This window comes from Heterodontus francisci, chromosome 36, assembly GCF_036365525.1.
Source record: "Heterodontus francisci isolate sHetFra1 chromosome 36, sHetFra1.hap1, whole genome shotgun sequence".
NCBI classification, from domain to species: domain Eukaryota; kingdom Metazoa; phylum Chordata; class Chondrichthyes; order Heterodontiformes; family Heterodontidae; genus Heterodontus; species Heterodontus francisci.
In genome coordinates, this window is record NC_090406.1 from 50980965 (window position 1) to 51006923 (window position 25959).

The 25959-nt window shown below is 44.3% G+C and overlaps 1 long non-coding RNA gene across 2 annotated transcripts; it reads left to right on the top strand.

Moving 5' to 3' along the window:
* The first annotated feature begins 387 nt into the window (after positions 1-387).
* Positions 388-17103, top strand: LOC137351421 (uncharacterized). Of its 2 annotated transcripts, none has more exons than XR_010969507.1 (3): positions 388-1348; positions 2257-2359; positions 15943-17103. It is a non-coding gene; the product is annotated as an uncharacterized lncRNA (long non-coding RNA). The 2 variants fall into 2 exon arrangements; XR_010969506.1 differs by lacking the exon at positions 15943-17103 and adding an exon at positions 14812-15790 and having other exon boundaries at positions 2257-2363.
* The last annotated feature ends 8856 nt before the right edge of the window (positions 17104-25959 follow it).

Consider the following 25959-nt stretch of genomic DNA (forward strand, 5'->3'; position numbering starts at 1 on the left):
CTCCCCCACCTCACCTCCCTCTCCCCCACCTCCCAACTCCCCCACCCCCCACCTCCCAACTCCCCCACCCCCCCACCTCCCAACTCCCCCACCCCCCCACCTCCCAACTCCCCCACCTCACCTCCCTCTCCCCCACCTCCCAACTCCCCACCTCCACCTCCCAACTCCCCTCCCCCACCTCACCTCCCTCTCCCCCACCTCCCAACTCCCCACCTCCACCTCCCAACTCCCCTCCCCCACCTCACCTCCCTCTCCCCCAACTCCCCTCCCCCACCTCCCAACTCCCCACCCCCCCACCTCCCCTCCCCCAACTCCCCACCCCCCCACCTCCCAACTCCCCCAACTCCCCACCCCCCCACCTCCCAACTCCCCTCCCCCACCTCCCCTCCCTCCACGAGGCCTCGCCGCCACTGGCAAGATTGGGACGGGCCCTGCTGGCGTCAAGGTCTGTGGTGGGCCTCATCCGGGGCAATCTTCATGCCCGTCCCCCCGCTGCGGATCCCAACATCGAGGCCCCTAAAATCCAGCCCAACGTGTGGGGCTCATCTAGACTCCAATGGCAGCCATCCCTGAGGCTGCTGATTGTACTGAGGGAGAGACCTGCAGTTTGTGCCAAAGCCTTCCACTGTACCAGAGGAAGCGAGATGTCACAGGAGAGCTGGAGGCCTGTCCCCCAGTGCACCTCTCTGGAGGGCCATGTAACGGTGAATGCAGCAGACCACCACAACAACCGAGACCTGACTAGTCCAGGCAACAGAATCGCATCTTCAGAACCCCAAAGGCCTGCTCAATGATTGTCCTACTGAACAGGTGGCATTGGTTGTATTGCCACTGTGCCTCTGTCTGGGGCATCCGTTCAGCAGTCAGTAGCCATGTCTTCAGGAGATATTCCTTGTCTCCTAGGATCCATCCATGCACTTTGGGGGTTGAAGTGAAGATCTGAGGCAGCTTGAACTGATAGAAGATGAAGGAGTCATGGCAGCTGTGAGGAAAGCACACATGGAGAAAACTCTCGTGGTCGCAGAGCAGCTAAACGTTGAGGGAGTGCTCCTTCCTGTTGATGGATCTCACTGGCCTTAATAGCCACATGGGTGCAATCAATTATGCCCTGCACCTGGGGGAATCCAGCCACGGTGAAACCCAATGCCCTCTCTCCCTGCGAGGCTGTACCTGTTCTTAAATGAATGCCAGAGCTGAACAGCACAAGTAGTACATCATTGACCTGCAAGATGCAGTGGTGTGTGGACGTTTTTGCGATGCCGCTATGGTCCGCATTTGATCCTTGGAAGGAACCAGGAGCAAACAAGTTCAAGGCCACAGTGACTTTGACAGCCACTGGCAGGGCATGGTGAGCAGTGCTGCGAGGTGTGAGTTTTTCGGTGACGAGGGCACAGATGTCTGTGACTGTCTGCATGGAGAGTCGCAGTCTCTTACGGCACTTGTTCTTGATCTTCTTCCAGTAGCTTTGTCTTCAGCGGTAGATCCTGTGTTGAGAATTTGGACTCCATTACCTTTCAGCTCCACTTTCCTGTGCCCTCCTGATTCGCAGGTTTTGTCCCTTCATGTGGAGGGTATTGCCCCTCATTGCCACTGGGCCCAAAATCTAACAGTTGTTCCCCCATTGCCAGCTGGAGCCTTCCTTCTGGGCAGGTGGCCACTCAATTATTCATGGCAGCCTTGATCCTTGCTCTCTGCCCACACGATGCCGGAGTGGGGGAGAGGGCGCCGACCGCTATTCACAGCCCAAGTACTGAGTCTCCCTTTGCCCTGCTGACCCTCTTATAGGACTGGAGTGATGCCCTGGGGCAGTCATGACTGGCTCCCCACTCTTTACCCACCTCCCTTCAGCTGATCTGTTTCTGAAGGTGCGGGTAACTCATGCGCCCCTTTAAAAATTTCAACTTCAAACCTTGGCAAGCTCTCAATGAGCTTTTAAACAGCTTTAATTGGCCTCAATTGGGAGGAGATGAAGATTCCAGTCCCACCCTTCCCCTGCCCTGGTGCTCATTGCCAGTGGTGGGCATGGCATCTTGAAACTGACATAGGCAGGCACTAGTATTTTTGACCCCGCAACCCCTGTTCCTGACTTCGGGTGGGGAGGGGGCGGGGGCAAAAATTCAGCCCAAAGTTTTAGGTCAATGACCTATCGTCAGATGTGATGAAAGGTCATTAATCTGAAATGTTAACTCTGCTTCTCTCTCCACAGACGCTCCCAGACCTGCTGAGTATTTCCAGCATTTTCTGTTTGTATTTCAGAATACCAGCATCCGCAGTATTTTGCTGTTGGACAATTGAACAGTAATTCACTGGCTGTGAATTGGTTTGGCTGTGCAGAGGACATGAAAGGCTCTGGATGAAGGCAAGTTCTCTCTTTACAAATTCAACTTTGAAGCAGATCAAGCGTGCAAAATATTGGGAGAATAGTACATAGGCAATTTCATATCTAGGCTGCAACTGCCCTTTTCTTTACATGGGCTTTAATTTTGCCAAAAAATCTGTTATGTGGCACTTTTTCAAATGCCTTGTAAGATTAGATAAGATAGTGGGGGTTTAATGCCACCTTCTAAGGCAGGAACAGACTTGGCAGCAAAAGCTTTATTGTGAATTGACTTTATTGAGATAAAGGTAAGGACAAATTTATTAAGTTTTCAGATCAACTATAGTGACAAACTCAGACAGTGATTAACAGTCTAACACAGATACTACCCATATTAGAAACTGGACGGCAGAGCACATACTCTTTCTCTTACAACTTCTGGTCTTCAAAGTTTTTGGTCTCCCTCTCTCTTGTCTCTTGTTGTTTGAAAATTCTCTGCTGTACAGGGACAAAGTCAAGCCATCTTTTATCCTGGCTGCTATTCAATTAACCCTCCCTTCTCCCAATCATCTTTAACCTGTGTAAAAGGATGTATTTCTTAACCAACCAAGGGTCATTCTTTGGCTGTTGCTAACCTTGGGCTTTACGTAGGTAATACCCTTTTGTATTGAGTACTTTATCTGAATGCTTTCAAACTTCACGGTCCCTTATCTCAAGCAAGACAAATCTACATTTTATTTTCACAGAAGCTGTTTTCACTGTCTGTTCTTAAGTTCTCATTGTTTTACTGCAAGTAAGCATTTTAAAACTTGACATCATCTCCCAGAATCCCTCTACCTTGACATCTTGTCCATACAGTGTCCTATTTCCTAAGTCTTCCCCCTTTACCATACCACAAAGAAGGATTCTAATTAAGCTAGATGTTAGTTAATGGTGGTAAGTCAGTTGTTAGTTTATAATAGCTAGATTTTAATCATTAGTATTCTGGTTAGTAACTTCTTAGCAACCTAATAATCTTACAATTCCCCCAGTTGATGGGAAGATATCCTTATCAACCCCTCATTTACTATTTTACTATTTTCGAGAAAAGCCGCAAGCTCTAAGCTTTGTGTCTTGTAACGCACGTCGTCTCAAATAGCAAAGCATACAGAGTCCTACTACTAATAATAAGGCCTGGGTTATTATTAGAAACATGGGCAGAGACTGGAGCCATGGGTGTTGGCCTACGTTATGCTGGTCTCCAAACCATTGCATTTCCTGCATTGGTCATTGTTCTGCATCATTTTTACTAAGTGTTTCTGTGAGGTGTTGGTCCTTTCTATTCCAGGCTGCTGTGCTGACTGCTCTACCGATCCCCAACAATTCCCCTTCCTTGATTCTAACCCGCCTAATCATGGTGGCAACATCCATGGCCCAATAACACTGGTCACAAGAAGCGCCATATTACATTTATTATAATAAGGTCACAATCATTCTATCATGTATCAACTCAAGAGATTCTGCAGTTCTCTATTTACCTGTATCCATCTTGTCAATAGTTCTTACAAAATATTATTTTCCTAGCCCTTCAACTGTCTCTCTGAACTTTAATTTTACTCCCGTGGTGGGGGGGCTGTCTGTGGGGCACAGGTGCCCGATCATGAGTACCCCCCCACCCAATCTGCAAGGTGGCAGCCAAGTTTTACTGAGCGGCCTCCTGGGGCTCCTGGTAATATGCCAGCAGCAGCGGGAGGAGGCCCTTAAATGGCAGTAAATTGGCCACATAAGAACCTTAATTGGTGATTCTCGCCGCTGCTGCCCCTTGTAAAATTGCAGTGGGGATGGGAAGGCAACAGGAACGGCAACCCACGCCTCCCACTCAATTTTACAACCCTCTCTGCCTCCAGCCTGCCCCTGCGGGTGGGGCATAAAAGTCTGGCCTGGTTTTTTTTAGTTTTTTCTAAAATTTGATTATCCCCTTAAACGTCAAATAAATACCCCTTTGAGTGCTTGAAATAATCACTGATATCAATGTAATTTTGTTGATCAATTCCAACTCCTTATGCCCAAGTTTGCTACATGGTGTTTTACATTAAAAGCAAAAATGCTTACAACTAGTTTAGAGATAACTTACTTAAATATCTCTCCTCAAGCACTTTGTCTCAGAAGATAACAAATAACAAAAGTTCTGAAAAGGCAAAGTCTTTAGTCCGAATCGTGACTATGCTGTGATATTTGATGGCTGCACATAGTTCTTAAATTCAAGCTGATTCTTGCTGTTCTTGCTTATGTACCATTGTTACCTGTTTTTTAAAAAAACACAAAAAATCCATTATGGCTCTACCCCAGGGCCCTATGGGTTAATTTGTCCAATAAAGGGCAGCAAATGCATGGGAACACCACCACCTGTAAGTTCCCCTCCAAGTCACACATCATCCTGACTTGGAACTATATCGCTGTTCCTTCACTGCCACTGGGTCAAAATCCTGGAACTCCCTTCCTAATAGCATTGTCAGTGTACCTACCTCACATGGACTGCAGCGGTTCAAGAAGGCAGCTCACCGCCACCTTCTCAAGGGCAATTAGGGATGGGCAATAAATGGTGGCCTAGCCAGCGACACCCACATCCCATGAATGAATAAAAAAAAACTGTCAATATAGAAAATTAAAATGTCCATTAATCATGTCCAATATATTTTATACTCAGCAATTCATAAGTTGTGCGGTGAATTAAATGAAAAAAACAACAGCAGCAGCGGCGTTAATTTCTCTGTTAGTTTTCAAGGGGGTGAAGCAAAACATTCTCAGATGCATCACTTTACATAACTTTTTTTTTAAACTTTCCCAATCAAAAAAGAACCAAACTCCAAACCAAACTCCATTTTAAACAGTTTTTTCCAATTCTTTTTGGTATCTTTAAGGATTGAAAACAATAAAAATCATTAGTAACATTATCAACTTTAATTGAAAACATCTGCGTCAGGGAAGATAGCATAATATTCAAAACTGCCAATGTTCTATGAGTGAGCCTTATATCCAGAATTAAAGATTCCCTCATAGCTTGACATGATAACATGGCAGTTCATTGTCGCCACAAATGAAATTTCAGTTTTCCCAACTTAACCTTAATAATTTAACTTAATTCAGACCAATACTTACTACACACAGAACAGAATAGCACATGGGATTTTTTTTTAAAGAAAAGGTAAATTATGTCATTTTTCTTGTTCTTTCTTCGGGCGCCCTTCCAAACGACTGATGAAACTATAAACAAGGAGCAAAACTAAAGAATAGGTTATTTCACATTCTTACAAGAAAAGACTTAACACCAGCCTCTTAATCAAACATTAAACAAACAGAATCTTTCTCACATCTCCTTTATTTGTCCTTTCCCTTAAACCAATTTTCAATTTCTGATGTTTGCTATTTAAAAACAGTCAGGAAGACATACCTTTAATTAAAATTGCGAAAAGCAATAACAGGTTCTAAACATTGGTCCAGTTAAAGCAAAGCGTTTTAAAACTTCAAATTGGATTTCTACCAGCAAATTTCAAGGTTGAAGCTTATCTCTTACAAAATTGTTCATTGCCCATTCACAGTTACAAAACCAACCTTTTAAATAAAAATAAAACACTACACCAGCACCTTTAACTTAAAATGTAATTCAGTTTTTATAAGCCATCTCTGGGTGCACAATCTCAAATTGAAATGAACACACTCAACAATCACATTCACACTTTCTTAATTACAAACAACTTATAAATATTGATTCCTGTAATGGGTTATAAATTCAAAGTATCAAAATTTGTATTAAATTCCCATTCCCAAGCCCAAGGAACACACTGGTTCAACTAGAATCATTTATGGCACAGAAGGAGGCCATTTAGCCCATCGAGTCCGTGCTGGCTCTCCACCGAGCTATGTAGTCAGTTCCACTCCCTTGCTCAATCCCTGTGGCCCTACAAGTCTATTTCTCTCAGGTGGCCATCCAACTTCCTCTTGGAGTCATTGATCGTCTCCGGTTCCACCACCCTGTGGGCAGCAAGTTCCAGGTCATTACCATCCACTGTGTGAAAAAGAGCTTCCTCATATTTCCCCTGCACATTTTGCCCAAAACTCTCAATCTATGTACCCTAGTCCAAGTACTATTCGTTAACGGAAACAGTTTTCCCTTGTCTAATTTATCCAAGCCTGTCATAATCTTGTACACTTCTATTAAAGCGCCCCTCAGTCTCCTTTGTTTGAAGGAGAACAACCCAGCTTTTCCATCCTAACCTTGTAACTAAAATCCTTCATCCCTGGAACCATTCTGGTAAATCTCCTGTGCACCCATTCAAGGACCCTCCCATCCTTCCTGAAGTGCGGTGACCAGAATTGGACACAGTACTCCAGTTGGGGCCTAACCAGAGCTTTAAAAAGGGTCAGCATAACTTCCATACTTTTGTACTCAATGCGTCTATTTATGATGCCCAATATCCCATACGCTTTACTAGCCAGTCTCTCAATTTGTCCTGTCACCTTCCAAGATCTATGCACATGTACCCTGAGGTCCCTCTGTTCCTGCATACTCTTTAAAAACTGTGCCATTAAATCTATATTGCCCCTCCCTATTCCTTCTGGCAAAATGCATCACTTCACACTTGTCAGTATTAAATTCCATCTGCCACCTCTCTGCCCATGCTGCTAGCCTATCTATGTCCTGTTGCAGACTGTTCATATCATCCTCACTGTTTGCCCCACCTCTGAGTTTGAGATTCTACTCTGTATTCCAAGATCCAAGCCATTTATATATAACAAACAAAGCAGTAGTCCCACACTGACACTTGGGGTACACCACTGTCTACCATTCCCCAGTCTGAAAAGCAACCATTTACTACGACTTGCTGCTTTATGTCCTTAAGCCAATTTATTTTATCCAGTTGGGCACTGGCCCTCCTATTCCAGGAGCCTCAGTTATCTTAACCAGCCTTTTATGTCGAACCTTATCAAATGATTTCTTAAAATCCATATAAACAACATCCACCACATTCCCTTCATCAAAAAATTCAGTTAGATTAGACAAGCATGATCTGTCCTTTACAAATCCATGCCAGCTATCCTTAATTAACTCAAGCCTCTCTAAGTGTCCATTGAAATTTTCCCTGATTATTGTTTCTAAAACCTTACCCATCACTGATGTTAAACTAACTGTCCTTACACCCTTTCTTGAATAAGGGTGTCACATTTGCCACCTTCCAATCCTCTGGCACCTCCCCTGTATCCAGGGAAGATTGAAAGATTATGGCAAGCCCATCCGCTATCTCCGTCCCCACCTCCTTAACTAACCTGGGATGCAAGCCGTCTGGACCAGATGACTTAACTAACTTAAGCATAGCTAGCCTTTTTAGTACCTGCCCCCTCTCAATTTTTATCCTACCCACTGCCTGTACTCTCTCTGCTTCTACTGATATTTTGTCAGCCTGCATTCTCTTAGTGAACACTGATACAAAGTACTCATTAAGTATATTCATCTTGCCCTGCACCTCTAAGCATATGTTACGACCAGGTGAGAAAAAGGTTCCCTTTCAGCCTTCACCTGGTCTTGCTATAACAGGGTTTAATTTTAAACACACCGTGTTTTTAGCTCCCCTTGGTGAATCCTTGTTCACTGCTTTCCAATTATAAGGCAAAGAAACCAGCACAAACAAGCTTTCTTCGGTTTAAAGAAGAAAGATTGAAATTTATTAAACTTAAACTCTAATTTGGTTGACGCCTATGGATACACGACGTGCCCACGCTAGCATGCATACGCAATACACATATGCAAATCGAGACAGAAAAGAACAGAAGAAAAATAAAGTGGAAAAGTTTGAGGCAATATCTGAAGAGTTTTTGTTACAGTTCTTTGAGCTCACTGTAGAGTCCTGGATTGTAGGTAGTTCTTGCTTTTCGTTGAGGCCCAGTATTCTTTTTAAACCTTGTTCACTGTAGGAGACTTTTCTCTCTTGGCATTCATGTGGCTTCAGTGGATTCAGAAGCTTGTGAGAGCGAGATGGGCGCAGACAGGAGAGATCTTCTCAGTTCAGGAGCAAACAGACTTTCTGCCCAAACTCGCCATGTGGCAAAATTAATATGCCTCATTCTTGACAGGTGGGGGCCTGCATGACACATATATTACCCTCCCTGTCCCAAATAGCCCAACCCCTCCTTTTACTGCACGCCTACTATTTACATCCTGGTGGAAGATCTTTGGATTCCCTTTATGGTGACTGCCATTCTATTTTCATATTCTCTCTTTGCCAGTCGTATTTTCCTCTTCACTTGCCCTCTCAATTTATTGTATATAGCCTGGTTCTCACTTGATGAGTTTACCTGACATGCATCACACATCCTCTTTTTTGTTTCATTATCATCTCTATCTCCCTTGTCAACCAAGGAGCCAGTCCACTCCCATCTAATACATAACTACTCTCTTCTCTAGTAATGTCTATCTGGCCCTGGCAATTTATCCACTTTCAAGGATGTCACACCCTCTAGTACTTCCTCTCCCATTATGCTTATCATATCTAATATTTCACACTCCTCCTCTTTAACTACAATGTCTGCATCATCCCTCTCCTTTGTGAAGCCAGAGACAAAAAAACTCATTAAGAACCCAGCCCACGTCTTCTGTATCCACGCATAAGTTCCCTTGTACATCTCTGATAGTCCCTACCCTTTCCTTAGTTATCCTATTGCTCTTAATGTATTGATAAAACATCTTTGGGATTTCCTTGATTTTACCTGCCAATAATTTTTCATTTCCTCTTTTTGCTTTTCTAATTTCCTTTTTTTACTTCACCCCTGCACTTTCTATACTCCTCTAGGTTTTCTAAAGTATTAAGATTTTTGTGATCATCATGAGCTTACTTTTTCTGCTTTAACTTATCCTGTAAGCTTCTAGATAACCAGGGGGCTCATCCTTTATCTTTGTGGGGACATGCCTACACTGTGCCTGTAGTATCTAGCTTTTGAATGCCTCCCACTGGTTTGCCACTGATTTTCCTCAAGTAGCTGTATCCGGCCCACTTTTACCAGGTCACCTTTCAGTTTCTTAACATTTACCTTCCCCCAATTTAGAACTTTTACTCCTGTTTTATCTTTGTCCTTTTCCATGACCCCACCTAATACTTTGCTATTTCCTACTGTAGTGCTATCTGTTTCTTTCAATTCTCTGTGCACCTTGGTGTTTCTGTTTTGTATTATCTCCTCGTTCCCACACTCCTTCCAAGTAGGTTTAAACCCTCCCCAACAGCACTAGCAAATTGCCCCGCAAGGAAACTTTTCCAGCTCTGTTCAGGTGCAACCCATCCGGCCTGTACAGATCCCACCTTCTCCAGAACTGATCCCAGTACCCCAGAAATCTAAAGTCCCTGCTGCACCATCTTTCCAGCCATGCTTTCATCTGCACTATCCTCCTATTTCTATACTCATTTGTGCCTCCCAAGGTTACTGCAGACACAATTGCCCATTGTCTCGCCAATCTTTACTGCAGTTCCAAATTTTTTTTTAAACACTCATTATTCCCCTCCTGATGTTTTAACCGACTTTTAGCTCCCTGAGCGTCAATCACAGCTGCACCAGCGTTCAGGTTAGAGGCATGCTGCTGTTGTAACAGAGCGGTCGTACGCTTGTGGCACAGCTCCAGATCTTGAACCCGCTGGTTCAGTTGCTCAACTTCTTCATCTCTCTGAATAGTGCTGTCTTGATCCACTGAGTTCTGTAAGCCAGAAGGTTTCTAGCCTTCTCTATCTTTAACGTCTTCTGGCCTATCTTAATGAACTCTATAATTTCCAAGTATTTTTGCTTGAAGACCCATTTAACATCTTTAGATGACATAACTTTATCTATTCTCTTTCTGACTTTATGTTCTCATATAAGTTCCTTTGATCACTGGTGCATCTGTTAAGATCTCCACAGTCCCCAAAGGGTTTTTCCTCCCAAGTCATGTGTTGGCCAGACTCGCAAACTTGACATCCTTCCTTTCTCTCAAAAAGTGTTCACAATGCACCAGGTCCCTTAGTGCTCACCAGATGTAAGATTAGATAAGATAGTGGGGGTTTAATGCCCTGAACTGACTTGGCAGCAAAAGCTTTATTGTGAATTGACTTTATTGAGATAAAGGTAAGGACAAATTTATTAAATTTTCAGATAAGCTGTAGTCACAAACCCAGGCAGAGATTAACAGTCTAACACGGATACTACCCATATTAGAAACTGGACGGCAGAGCGCACGACTCTTTCTCTTGCAGTTTCCGGTCTTCAAGTTTTTTTTTGTCTCTCTCTCTCTCTCTCTAGTCTCTTGTTGTTGTTTGAAAATTCTCTGCCGTACAGGGACAAAGTCAAAACATCTTTTATCCTGGCTGCTAGCCAATTAACCCTCCCTTCCCTAAATCATCTTTAGCCTGTGTTAAAGGATGTATTTCTTAATCAACTAAGAATCATTCTTTGACTGTTGCTAACCTTTTGGATTTACGTAGGTAATACCCCTTTGTGTTGAGTGCTGTATCTCAATGCTTTTATATTTCATGGTTCCTTATCTCATTGCAAGACAAATCTACATTTTGTTCTTACAGAAGCTGTTTTCACTGCAAGTAAGCATTTTAAAACTTGCCTTAATTTCCCAGAATCCCTCTACCTTGACATCTTGTCTATACAGTGCCCTATTTCCCAAGTTTCCCCACTTTACCATACTACAAAGAAGGATTCTGATAAAGCTAGATGTTAGTTAATGATAATAAGTCAATTGTTTATAATAGCTAGATTTTAACAATTGGTATTCTGGTTAGTAACTTTTCGTAACCTAATAATTTTACGGCCTTTTGAAGTCCATATACACAACATTAACACACTACCTTCATCAACTCTGCATTACTTCATGAAGAAACTGAATCAATTTAGCCAAACACAATTTGTCTTTAACAAATCTGTATTAACTTACATTAGCCCATATTTTTCAAAATACCAATTCATTTTGTCTCGCATTATTGTCTTTAAAAGTTTTTATCCTATTTAATATCACTACTGCCTCCTGCTTTACTGTGAAATTGGCAGCATCCTCTTCTCCAGTAACGACAGGTGCAAAGTACTGCTTTAGCGCCTCTGCCTCCACAAGATCTTTTTGATATCTACTTGCCTCCATCCTGCTTTTGACTAGCCTTTTACAATTTATATGTTTATGAAAGACTTTTGGGTTCCCTTGTGTGTTAGCAGGAACTGAGCCATCCAAGAGAAGGAACCATCCGGAGCCTGCTCTCCTCTTCTGAAGGTCTTCACTTTCACTGGGTTCTAGGGCATCAGGTGGTTCCTTGCTCAAGTTGTCTTTCTTAATGTGGGAGCATAAACAGTGAATGGTAACAGGTTATTCTGGATGGATCTGTTCCTGCTCTGGGTGAGTCAGCTCTGCTCTGCCTCCCATCCCAGGACCATTGGGGAGCTCCCTAATTTGTGTTTCACTCTTCTCTTGCCCTCTGTCCAGTTTGTGCCTCTCTCTCTTGCTGTCTCTGCGCAGTTTGCATTTCTCTCTCTCCCTACTCGGGTTGCGGTTCTCTATCTCTCTTCCCCAGCCCCCCACCCCCAGTTTCTCTCTCTCTTTCTCTCTCTTTCTCTCTCTCTCTTCTCCAGCCTATCACCCACCCACCCATTTCCTGTCACCTTTCCAGGCGTCGTACATAGGAACAAGAGGAGGCTATTTAGCCCCTCGAGCCCGTTTTGCCATTCTTTGCGATTTAACTCTATATACCCACCTTTGCCCATATCCTTTAATATCTTTGGTTAACAAAAATATGTTAATCTCAGATTTAAAATTAACAATTGATTTAACATCAATTGCTGTTCGCAGAAGATAATTCCAAACTTCTATCACCCTTTGCCTGTATAAGTGTTACTTAACATCACTCCTGAAAGGTTTGGCTCTAATTTTTAGACTATGCCCCTAGTTCTAGGCTCCCCAACTAGTGGAAGTAATGTTTCTCTTTATCTACCTTATCTGTTCTCCTCAGTACCTTGAAAACTTTAGTTAAATCACCCCTCAACCTCCAAATTTTAGGGAATATAAATCTAGTTTGAGTAATCTCTCCTCATAATTTAGCTCTTGGAGTCCAGGTATCATTCTGGTAAATTGACACGGCACTCCCTCCAAGGCCAGTACATCCTTCCTAAGGTGTTGTGCCTAGAACTGCTCACAGTACTCCAGGTGTGGTCTAAGCCAGAGCTTTATATAGGTGAAGCATGTCTTTTTAGATTTAGATTTAGAGATACAGCACTGAAACAGGCCCTTCGGCCCACCGAGTCTATGCCGACCATTAACCACCCATTTATACTAATCCTACACTAATCCCATATTCCTACCACATCCTCACCTGTTTCTATATTTCCCTACCACCTACCTATACTAGGGGCAATTTATAATAGCCAATTAACCTATCAACTTGCAGGTCTTTTGGCATGTGGGAGGAAACCGGAGCACCCGGAGGAAACCCACGCAGACACAGGGAGAACTTGCAAACTCCACACAGGCAGTACCCGGAATCAAACCCGGGTCGCTGGAGTTGTGAGGCTGCGGTGCTAGCCACTGTGCTGACCCGTCTTCTGTCCCCTTGTATTCTAGCTCTGTAGATATAAAGGCCAGCAATCCATTGGCCTTTAGATTATTTTCTGTACCTGCTCGTGACATTTTAATGACCTATGCAGACAGTTAAGGAGATATTTCACAACTCTCAACAGAGATATGTTCCATTGAGACAGAACGACTATGAGAGGGATGCATCATCCATGGCTAACTAAGGAAGTTAAGGATGGTATTAAATTGAAAAAAGGCATACAATGCTGCAAAGATTAGTGGTAGGCCAGAAGATTGGGAAAGTTTTTAGAAACCAGCAAAGGATAAAATAAAGAGGGAGAAATTTGTGTATGAGAGTAAACTAGCAAGAAATATAGAACAGACTGTAAAGGTTTCTACAAGTATATAAAAAGGAAAAGAATAGCTGAAGTAAGTGTTGGTCCCTCAGAGGATGAGACTGGGGAATTAATAATGAGGAACAAGGAAATGGCAGAGACTTTGAACAAGTATTTTGTATCTGTTTTCACAGTAGAAGATACAAAAAGCATCCCAAGAATAGAAGAAAATCTAGAGAAAAAGTGAGGGAGGAACCTCAAAGAATCACATCACTAGAGAAAAAATACTGGGAAATTAATGGGGCTAAAGGCTGGTAAGACCCCTGGACCTAATGGCCTATATCCTAGGGGGTCTTAAAAGAAGTGGCTGCAGAGATGTGGATACACTGGTTGTAATCTTCCAAAGTTCCCTAGATTCTAGAAGGGCCCCAGTGGAATGGAAACCCGCAAATGTATTCTATTCAAGAAAGGAGGGAGACAGAAAGCAGGAAACTATAGGCCAGTTAGCCCTAATACCTGTTACTGGGAAAATGCTGGAATTTATTATTAAGGAAATAGTAGTGGGACATTAAGAAAATCATCATACAATCTGGCAGAGCCAACATGGTTTTATGAAAGGGAAATCATGTTTGACAAATTTATTACAGTTGTAATGAAAACCCCACCTGCTAACAGCCTTTACAGAAACCTGCAAGGACAAGGAAAGTCCACAAAACGGCAAACCCATAGTGAGGGTGATGCCTCACCTTGTCAAAGTGCCGCAGGGGAGTGCAGTGGAAGCTGGACAGGTGACTATGAACAGGAATGTCCCAGAGGACATGGGGCAGATTAGCAAAGAGACACTCCCCACAGTAAAGGGAAAAGGGAAACAAAAATGCCCTAAAGTGCGCAGCCCTTGTATGACTCACCAGAACACTAACTGAGGTCAGGGTGGTTCTATCTACTGCAGAGTCCTATGATCAGGGCTCAAGCCCAAAGCTGACCAAATCCCACAATTTCACTTCAGACCCCAGCAAGAACAATGACCCAGAGGAAATATTAGACACCTCACAGGGGCTTAAAACCAATTTATTACCCAATACCACCATAAGGAGAGAAATTATCAAGGTACTGGAACCTGGAGGGTTAGAACCATGTATTGCAGAAACAGCAGCTGAGGGGTTAAAGCTTGTGCATAAACTTGCCCTAGACAATCCTGGAAATTTGCATGCGCCAAGCTTCCCCAACAACTACATGTTTATTGAGATGCCCATCCCCAGGTTATTACAAACTGATACTAAAGAAACTTTAAACCCATTGGACAACACTTAACCATCCGGGACCAACCTCAAGGGAAAAGGGCAGTTAAATCAGCCTGGCTGTGGCAGAGAAAAATGACAAGCTGCAACAATTTTAAGGTTCGAGAGTGAATGAAAAATGAATGTGTGTTTTCCTTTGTTTTCTTTTTAACTCTTGTAATGTCGCATTTCATTCTGTGTGGTATGGAAGTGTCATGAAAACCCCACCTGCCAAATAGGAAATATTAATTTCATCGGTTGGAATCTTGTCTGAGACCTTTACTGGAAATTGTTACAAATAACATTTTTTTAAAAAGCAGGCAGCCACGATGGCCACAGCAATTTGCATATGAAACAGCAATAGAATAGACCAGAGACAACATGACTGAGGCAACTAGCCAGAACACTGGGATGCTCTCTGATTAAATTCCCTGGAATGGCTTTCTAAACACGGTCATCAGCAGCCATTGACACCCATTGACTTTGAAAAAGCCAACCCCCACTAAGTGTGACGAGACAGCTTGAGGGGAGAGCCTTGAATCTCAGAGAACATTCCAGAAGGCCTCATAAAACACAAAGAGGTTTGGGAATGTCATGTGACTGCTGTGCAACTCTGAGGAGACTGAGAGTTTTTGTGAGTCAGAAAGCAGAACAGTAACTGTCAGCTATCAAGGGAGCAGCACTATCTCTCTCTCTCCCTTTCTCCAGTCCAGATCCAGAGAAGCTTCGGCTGCAGCTGGTAAAGCCAGGTCTACTGACCACCACAACCAACAACGAGGGGGACAAGGACCGAAACCCTTCTTCTGCCTTCTGGAGCCTGAGAAGCAAGCCCGAATCGCGCATGTGGCCCCGCAAGGACTTCAGCACTACAATTTCAACTAAGGACCCTGGGACTGATGAACTGTATTTAAATTCCATTTATTCCAGACTCTACTCCAACCACCCAACTCTGTTTTCCCTCTGTAATCTATTTGTGTGTGTGTGTCTCTTGTGTAGTTGTGTGCGTGGATGTATAGCATATTTTAGTGATTTTTAACCAGTTTAGAGTGTTAAGGATAAAAGACTTAAATTTTTCTCGTTTAAACTCAAGAAAACCTGTCTGATTGGTTCTTTGACAACTATATATTAGAGGAACAGGAGCAGGAGCTTACTGAGGTGGTAAGTTCACTCTGAGAAAAAAGGATAAACCCTTTTGCGGTCAACCCAGAGAAAGGGGCAAAAGGGGAGTCTGAGACCCCTTCCTCACCTGGTCGTAACACAGTTCTTTGACAATGTAACAAGCAAGGTTGATAAAGGGGCACCAGTAGATGTAGTGTACTTGGATTTCCAAAAGGCATTTGATAAGGTGCCATATAAAAGGTTACTACACAAGATAACAGCTCATGGTGTTGGGAGTAATATATTAGCATGGATGACATGATTGTCATGTCACATGATTATGTTTTTAAAAATTAGATTTTTAAAAGTTCAAGATGGAGTCTGGAAGGTCAGGGGACCTCGCATCCCCTCTGCGAAAGGACAAAACAGAAGTCTTGGTTACCAGGACAACAGAGAACCCAGATGAAAGACTTTCTTATGAAAGCAGCAATGCACCAAGGCTCCTTAGACAGCACCTTCCAAACCCGTGACCTCTACCAACGAGAAGGACAAGGGCAGCAAATGCATGGGAACACCACCACCTGCAAGTTCCCCTCCAAGTCTCACACCATCCTGACTTGGAACTATATCGCCGTTCCTTCACTGTCGCTGGGTCAAAATCCTGGACCTCCCTTCCTAACAGCACTGTGGGTATACCTATCCCACATGGACTGCAGCAGTTCAAGAAGGCAGCTCACCACCACCTTCTCAAGGGCAATTAGGGATGGGCAATAAATGCTGGCCTCGCCAGTGATGCCCACATTCCAGGAATGAATTTTAAAAAAACAGAGACTGCACCCGAAGAGCAATGGAATTTGCCCTCCCAGATTTTCGGGTCATAAAACAAGTCATTCAGAAGATTCAAATGTACCAGGCAGCTGTTACTACCCGGGAACAATGGAAGACCTAAGTAGCGTAGTGAAACCAGACTTCTGGACTCTGTATTTTGGAACAGTACAATAACCTATTAACTTTTGAGTCCAGACTTTCTGAAGGCAGGAAGCTGTAAGAGAAGAAACCAGCAGTTGTGGCCTCAAGAAGGACTGTAAGAAGGGAACTCAGTGGTTGCAGGGTGTAAGAAAGGAAGACAAGCAGCAGTGGCAGCTCGAGAGAGAGAGAGAGAGGGAACATCTGCTGTCGGAAACTAGATGCAGCAAAAGGCTGCGAGGTCTTGAACCTGTTTCGAAAGTCGAAGCTTGTGGAGAAATAGAAGACCAGCAGGATCACCGCCCTATTCGCGGACGTCCAGGTTGGAAGTGCTTAGAAAAGTGAGCGTATCGGACATTGATTTTTGAAAAAGTCTGGGCGATCCAGACCATTGCAACTGGGAGGAGTTTGGGACTTTTAGGTGCAAAGGATTTCACCATCAAAAAGGACTATGTAACTTATAAGTGGTGTGAGGTTTTCAAGTATTTTAATAAGTAAAGAAAATACCTTTCTTTTGGGGTATCAGCTACTCACAAATTACTATTTCGTTAATGGGGATTTATTTTAGTTTCATTATAATAAAAGTCTTAAAATGTGAAATCTTGTCATGTAATTCTCTAAATTGGTCTGAGGGTTCATATCTCGCATTTTCCACATTAACGATCTCATTGAGGTCGTAACAGATGGAGGATTGGCTAACTAACAGGAAACAGAGGGTTGGGATAAATGGAGCATTTTCAGGTTAGCAAACTGTAACCTGTACAGTGCCACAGGGATCAGTGCTGGGGTCTCAATTATTGACAATCTATATCAGTGACTTGGATGACGGAACCAAGTGTATTGTAGCCAAATTTGCTGATGATACAAAGCTCGGTAGGAAAGCAAGTTGTGAGGAGGACAGAAAGAGTCTGCAAAGGGATATAGATAGGTTAAGTGAGTGGGAAAAAATTTGGCAGATGGAGTATAGTGTAGGAAAATGTGAGGTTGTCCACTTTGGCAGGAAGAGTAGAAAAGCATAATAGTATTTAAATGGAGAGATACTGCAGAATGCTGTGGTACAGAGGGATCTGGGTGTCCTCGTACAAAATCACAAAAAAGTTAGCATGCAAGTACAGCCAGTAATTAGAAAGGGAAGTGTAATGTTGGCCTTTATTGCAAGGGGGATGGAGTATAAAAGTAGGGAAGTCTTGCTACAACTGTACAGGGCATTGGTCAGACCACACCTAGAGTACTGTGTACAGTTTTGGTCTCCCTTAGGAGGGATATACTTGCATTAGAAGCAATTCAGAGAAGGTTCACTAGGATGTTTCCTGAGATGAAGGTTGTTGTCTTGTGAGGAAAGGTTGAGCAGGTTGGGCCTATACTCTGGAGTTTAGAAGAATGAGAGGTATTGAAACATAAGATTCTGAGGGAGCTTGACAGGGTAGATGCTGAGAGGAATCTAGGATTGGGGGCACAGTTTAAAAATAAGATGTTTCCCATTTAAGATGGAAATGAGGAGGAATTTATTCTCTCAGAGGGTTGTTAATCTTTGGAATTCTCTACCGCAGAGAGCAGTGGAGGCTGGGTCATTGAATAAATATTCAAGGCCAGCTTAAACAGATTTTTGATTTACAAGGAAATAAAGGGTTATGGGGGGCAGGCAGGAAAGTAGAGTTAAGGCCAAATTCAGATCAGCCGTGATCTTATTGAATGGCGGAGCAGGCTCGAGGGGCCAAATGGCCTACGCCTGCTCTTGTTTCTTAGGATCTTATGTACCTGGACCCCCCAGGTCTTTTTAGACCTCCACTGTTTCCAGCTTTTCACCATTTGCCTACATTGAAACACACGTGCCACAGTTTTGTCAATTCACTTTAATCGTTGAAATTTTATGCTTCCACCTCCACTGCTTTCAGTGCTGCCTATCTTTGTGTCACGGCAAATTTGGATATGTGATTTTCTATGTAATAAATATGGAGAACGGTGGTGAGGCTCCAACATAGACCCTTGCGGGACACCATGAGCCACATCCTCCCAATTAGTATACTGTGATGTTCTTGGGAAGAAACAGTAAGATTCAGCCAGTGCGGTAAAACACAGAACTGCTGCACGTGCTGTAAAACATGGATTCCTTTATTCGCTTCCAAACTCCCTCTGCTGGTATTTGTAATGTATTGAGAATTGCAGTGTGCATTCTGTCCACTTAAAGCAACCATCCCTACTCTCTCTGTTGCCGTTCAGCCAATTTCCTAACCAGGTCAATAATTTGCCTTCAATTCCATGGGCTTCAACTTTAGCTAACAGTCGCTTATGAAGAACTTTATCAAATGCCTTCTGGAAGTCCATATAAGTAACATCCATAGGCCTTTCCCTGACCACTACTTTAATCATCTCTTCAAAAAATTTAATCAGGTTCGTCTGGTATGACCTACAATTTATAACCCATGCTCTGGCTCTCTCTCCCAGCTAAAAATTTCCAAGGTGTTCAGTCACTCTATCCTTAATTATAGCCAGGTCTGTGCGCTCACTCTGAAACTGAGCTCCAGATCAGTCGACTCCTTCTCCAAAACATATGAGAAAATAAGTCCTTCACTAAACACTTGGAAAACAAAGGTCTTCTTCCAACCAGCTCTCACAGCACAGCACCTCCCCCGTCAAGATTAATGGCGAAATCCTGGAAAATGTGGACTATTTTCCATACCTCGGGAGCCTCCACTCGGTGAAGGCAGACATAGACGGCATGGTTCATCATCACCTCCAATGTGCCAACTCAGCCTCCGGCAGTCTGAGGAAAAAAATATTTGAGGATCTGGATCTCAAACCTGAGACTAAGATCAAGGTTTACTGGGCAGCAGTGTTCCCTGTGCTTCAATGTTATTCAGAGACTGGACAACCTACAGCAGGCACCTCAAAGCCCTGGAGAAGTACCACCAGAGGTGTCTCCGCAAGATCCTCCAAATCAAGTGGCAAGAAAGGCGGTCCAACAGTAGCGTCCTCTCCCATGCCAACCTGCCTAGCATCAGGGCACCAATTACGCAAAACCAGCTCCGCTGGGCGGGACATGTCGTTCGCATCCCTGACACCAGAGTCCCGAAGCAGCTGTCCTACTCAGAGCTTGATCGCGTCAGGAGACTCCCAAGAGGACAGCAGAAATGCTTTAGAGATGTCCTCAAAGCATCCCTGAAGAGATCAGACATTCCCGTTGACTCAGAGTCCCTGGCTCGTGACCGTCCTAGATGGAGAAAGTTCATTTGGGAAGGCATCGTACACCTTGAGGGACTTTGTCGGGAACATGCAGAGGTGAAGTTGAGGCATCGGAGGAAGCATACTAACCTCCAAACTATTCATCTACCTGATCCTTCAAGCACCACCTGCCCCTCATGTGGCAGAGTCTGCAGATCACGCATTGGACTTATCAGCCATCTCAGAACCCTTCAAACCAGAGTGGAAGCAAGTCATCCTTGATCCTGAGGGACTGCCTAAGAGAAGAATTATAGACTCCAGTAATTTCCAAACAATGGTTGTTAGGCTAATTAGTCTATAATTTGCTGGTTTCCTCTCTCACCTTTCTTAAGTTTTGGTGAGTCCCTATCCCTGCTTCAATATTAATTTCCTTGGGAATTGTGGCATGCAGACCTCTTTGTGTACTGTAAATACTGGCATACAGTAATTCTTCAATGTGTTTGCCGTTTTCTTACTTTCACTGACAACATCACCGTTATCAGTTTTCAAGGTGCCCATGTTGCTCCTGATCAGCCTCTTTTTCCTAATGTAATTTTAAACCTGTTTTGTGCTGATATTGATATCCCTTGCAGGTTTCTTTCCATAGGCTGGAATTTTGCACTGGTCGGACTGGAGCCCGCCACCAACCAAAAAAGGGCCTTGATTGGCCTGGGGCAGGCTGTTTCCCGCCGCCACTGTTACAAGGAAAATGTAGGCGGGAGCAGGTCGGGAAAAGCCCCCCGGGCCTCCCACTCCATTTTATGCCCCCCACCCCCACCAGCCCACTCTTTGGGGGGTGTAACATTCCGGCCATACTCCCTTTTTGTAGCTCTTACTATCTGTTTTGTCACCCTTTATTGTTCTTTGTATCTTTCCCATTCACAGCACCTACAGTGCTTTTCTCACCTGCACTATTTACTAATGGTCAGCAGGGGATGCCACATAATCAAGTCTGAATCACCAAACAGGGCCTCTATGCCTCACAAGACAGGACTGTACTTATCTCTAGTCACTTTCATCATCAGAATTGTAGGGTTTGTTGTTGAGTCAGTGACAATTAGAGATCTAAGAGCTTAAAATCCTTACTTCAAACAAACTACATGCAACTGTCAATCGTACAAAACTGAGGGGATGGCCAGGAAGCATCTTTTACTTCACTGTAATTGAGAGAACAATAAACCTTCATACAAGTCTGTACCCTCAAAACTATCCACTTTAACCCATTGGCACATCTCTAGTTCTATCCTATCCTCTCATTGGGTATCCCTGTACCCGCACATTAATGTTCCCCTCCCCTCCCATCACTCACCTACCCCACCTAATCACTGCCCCATGCCCTTCTTGATCTCCAATTCACATGCACCCCTGATTTTATGCTTGTCAATCATTCGTGTCCTGCATTGGAGGATTCACTGTTGACACTGTCTTTGGCCTCCTTGTCTCGAGAGACAATGGGTAAGCGCCTGGAAATGGTCAGTGGTTTGTGAAGCAGCGCCTGGAGTGGCTATAAAGGCCAATTCTAGAGTGACAGACTCTTCCACAGGTGCTGCAGATAAAATTTGTTGACAGGGCTGTTACACAGTTGGCTCTCTCCTTGCACTTCTGTCTTTTTTCCTGCCAACTGCTAAGTCTCTTCGACTCGCCACACTTTAGCCCCGTCTTTATAGCTGCCCGCCAGCTCTGGCGATCACTGGCAACTTTCAAGCATCAGCTGAGTGATGGCAGGGGTCATTGACAGTGCTATCAAGCGGCACATGCTCAGCAACAATCTGCTCACTGACGCTCAGTTTGGGTTCCGCCAGGGCCATTCAGCTCCTGACCTCATTACAGCCTTGGTCCATACATGGACAAAAAAGCCGAACTTCAGAGGTGAGGTGAGAGTGACTGCTGTTGACATCAAAGCAACATTTGACCGAGTGTGGCATCAAGGAGCCCCAGCAAAACTGGAGTCAATGGGAATCAGGGGAAAACTCTCTGCTGGTTGGAGTCATACCTAGCGCAAAGGAAGATGGTTGTGGTTGTTGGAGGTCAATCATCTCAGTCCCAGGACATCACTGCAGGAGTTCCTCAGGGTAGTATCCTAGGCCCAACCATCTTCAGCTGCTTCATCAATGATCTTCCCTCCATCATAAGGTTAGAAGTGGGGATGTTCACTGATGATTGCACAATGTTCAGCACCATTCACGACTCCTCAGATGCTGAAACAGCCCGTGTCCAGATGTAGCAAGTCCTGGACAACATCCAAGCTTCGGCTGATAAGTGGCAAGCAACGACCATCTCAAACAAGAGAGAATCTAACCATCTCCCCTTGACATTCAATGGCATTTCCATCTCAACCCCCACTGTCAACATCCTGGGGGTTACCATTGACCAGAAACTGAACAGGACTAGCCACATAAATGCTGTGTCTACAAGAACAGGTCAAAGGCTAGGAATTTTGTGTTGACTAACTCACCTCCTGACTCCCCAATGCCTGTCCACCATCCAGAAGGCACAAGTCAGGGGTGTGATGGAATACTCTCCATTTGTTTGGATGGGTGCAGCTCCAAAAACACTCAAGAAGCTCGACACCATCCAGGAAAAAGCAGCCTACTTGAATGGCACCCCATCCATCACCTTCAACATTCACTCCCTTCACCAATGCACAGTGGCAGCAGTGTGTACCATATACAAGAAGCATGGCAGCAATGCACCAAGACTCCTTAGACAGCACCTTCCAAACCCGCGACCTCTCCTACCTAGGAGGACAAGGGCAGCAGACACATGGGAACACCACCACCTGCAAGTTCCCCTCCAAACCACACACCATCCTGACTTGGAACTATATCGCCGTTCCTTCACTGTCACTGGGCCAAAATCCTGCAACTCCCTTCCTAACAGCACTGTGTGTGTACCTACATACCAAGGACTGCAGTGGTTTAAGAAGGCACCGTCTTCTCAAGGGTAATTAAGGATGGGCAATAAATGCTGGCCTAGCCCGCAATGCTCACATCCCATGAACGAATGAAAAAAAGGCATGGAAGAGGTGAAGTTGGAGGCTCTTAGAGTCAGGCATCACTGAAGATATCTCGTCCCTACACGTAGACACTCATTCACTAGAGAAATATCATTGATCCCTTTGAAGAGCACAGTGACATGGAGGCTGCAAGAAGAGTTCAGACAGAAGCAATCAGGACAGATGCTACTCACTTTCAGGATAGCAAAATTTCCACACAACTCCCCTGGCCACCCAAGAGCCAGGAAGAGGCCTTGGCCAGGCCAACCCTGCCAGAGCGGAATGTTCACAGCCTGTAAGGGGATCATTTGCAGTCTATTCTCCAGGATATTGAGGGCAAGCTCATTCCCAGCATGACATACCAGAGATAAAACCACTTTGTGAAGAATGTCGCTCATTCTTGTGATTATTGCAGGACACCTCCACCCACCCCACCCCCGATAGCTGCCTGTGTCGCATCTCTCCCTTCTACTAGCCCACTTGGCCAAACCTCCCATAATGCTCCCCCTGCCCTAGCCCTGAAGTCACATCTTTCTCTAGTTTCTTCTAGTTTCTCTCCTACCTGCCCTCTCTGATCTCATCTTGTCCATGAGACCATCGATCCTATTCCCACTAAACTGTTGATTATCGAACTTTCCCTCCTAGTCCCCATGTTAGCCGATATTGTAAATGGTTCTCTCTCTTCAGGTGTTGTCCCTCTCACCTTTAAAACTGCCATCTTCACCCCTCTCCTCAAAAAAAACCAACCCTTGATCACACCGTCATTGTAAATTACTGCCCCATCTTCAACCTCCCTTTCCTTTCCTAAGTACTTGAACATGTTGTCACCTTTCAAATCCATTCCCACCTTTTCCAGAACTCTATGTTTGAAACCCTCAAATCAGGTTTCTGCCCCTGTCACAGTATCGAAATGACCTATGTGACTGTGATAAAGATAAACTTTTCCTCCTCGTCCTCCTCGACCTCTCTGCAGCTTTTGACATGGTTGACCACACCATCCTGCTCCAACGCCTCTCCACTGTTGCTCAGCCGGGTGGGACTGCTCTCAGCTAGTTCCATTCTTATCTATCTAATCGTAACCAGAGAATCATTTGAAATGGCTTATCTTTCTGCTTCCGCACCGTGGTGTCCCGCTAAGATCTATCCTTGGCCCCGATAGCTGCCTGTGTCGCATCTCTCCCTTCTACTAGCCCACTTGGCCAAACCTCCCATAATGCTCCCCCTGCCCTAGCCCTGAAGTCACATCTTTCTCTAGTTTCTTCTAGTTTCTCTCCTACCTCCCCTCATGCCCTCTCTGACCTCATCTTGTCCATGAAACCATCGATCCTATTCCCACTAAACTGTTGATTATCTAACTTTCCCTCATCTACATGCTGCCTCTCGGTGATATCATCTGAACGCACAGCTTTAATTTTCTACTGTATGCTGACGACATTCAACTGTACCTCACCACCACTTCTCTTGACTCCTCCACTGTTGCTAAATTATCAGACAGCTTATCCGACATCCAGTACTGAATGAGCAGAAATTTCCTCCAATTAAATATTGGGAAGACTGAAGCCATTGTTTTCGGTCCCTGCTCCAAACTCCATTCCCTGGCTACAGACTCCATCCATCTCCTTGGCAACAGTCCGAGATTAAGCCAGTCTGTTCCCAACCTTGGTGTCACATCTGACCCCGAGATGAGCTTCTGACTTCATATGCATGCCATCATTAAGACCGCCTATTTCTACCTCTGTAACATTTCCCAACTTCACCCCTGTCTCAGCTCATCTGCTACTGAAACCTCATTCATGCCTTCGTTACCTCTACACTTGACTATTCCGATGCACTGCTAGCTGGTCTCCCACATTCTACTCTCCGTAAACTTGAGGCCATCCAAAACTCTGCTGTCTGTGCCTTAACTTGCATGAAGTCCTGTTCCCCTATCACTCCTGTGCTCACTGACCTACACTGGCTCCTGGTCAAGCTTGATTTTAAAATTCTTATCCTTGTATTTATATCCCTCCATGGCCTCGCCCTACCTACCTCTGTAATCTCTTCCAGCTACACAATCCTCCAGATATCTGCTTTCCTCTAATTCTGGCCTCTTGAGCATCCCTGATTTTAATCGCTCCACCATTGGTGGCCGCACCTTCAGTTGTCTAGGCCCCAAGCTCTGGAATTCCCTCCCTACACCTCTCCACCTTGCTTTCCTCCTTAAAACCTACCTATTTGACCAAGCTTCTGTTCATCTGACCTAGTATTTGCTTTTGTGGCTTGATGTCATACTTTGTTTTATAATGCTCCTGTGAAGTGCCTTGGGACGTTTTATTACATTAAAGGTGCTATATAAATATAAGTTGTGGTTGTTGCTTGCGGATGATAATCGTATTCTCAATGATTGACCTAATGGAGACATGGTCTCATTTTATTGGCGTCCTCTAAAGATACTGTAATCTCATACAGAGGCCATGAGTTTTGATTGCCCAAGGAGCCAATCTTTGACTACATGGTGATCTGCAGACACTGGTGGTTAATAAAGGCTCTCTTAAAATGACTGCATCCTGAATATTTGGCAGTCACTCCAAGTCTGATGGAGATGATCACACACAAACTGCATACTTATGGACCAGAAGCTCTGGCAGTCTTTCAGGTGGAGACCAAGAGCGACAGGAAGATTGGGCCTTTGAGGCTGTTGTTCCAAGGGGAATGTTTAAACACCTCTACTAGATCACCCTTTTCTATTTCTATATTTTACCTTCTAGATTTTGGGGAATATGCAACCTGCTTCCATAATTAACCCTTTTAGCTCCAGTATCATTCTGGTGAATTTGCACTGCACCCCCTCCAAGTATGGTGGGTGTCCAGGCCAGAGTGCAGACGTCCAGATGGGGTCCAACCAGAGCTCTGCACAGCTGCAACATAAGTTCCACCAATGTATCTTACGAGTACTGGAACATAAAAGCCAACCATTCCATTAGCCTTTTAAATTATTCGTTGTACTTGCCCACTTACTTTTAGTGATTTCTGTACTTGAGCACCTAAGTCTCTACTCCTCCACAATTCCTACCTTCTTACCATTTAGAAAATGCACTGATCTATCTTTCTTTGGGCTAAAAATGGATGGCCTCACACTTTCTCACATTGAACTACATCTGCCACAGTTTTGCCATGAGCTGCCTTCTTGAACCGCTGCAGTCCATGGGTGTAGGTACACCCACCGTGCTGTT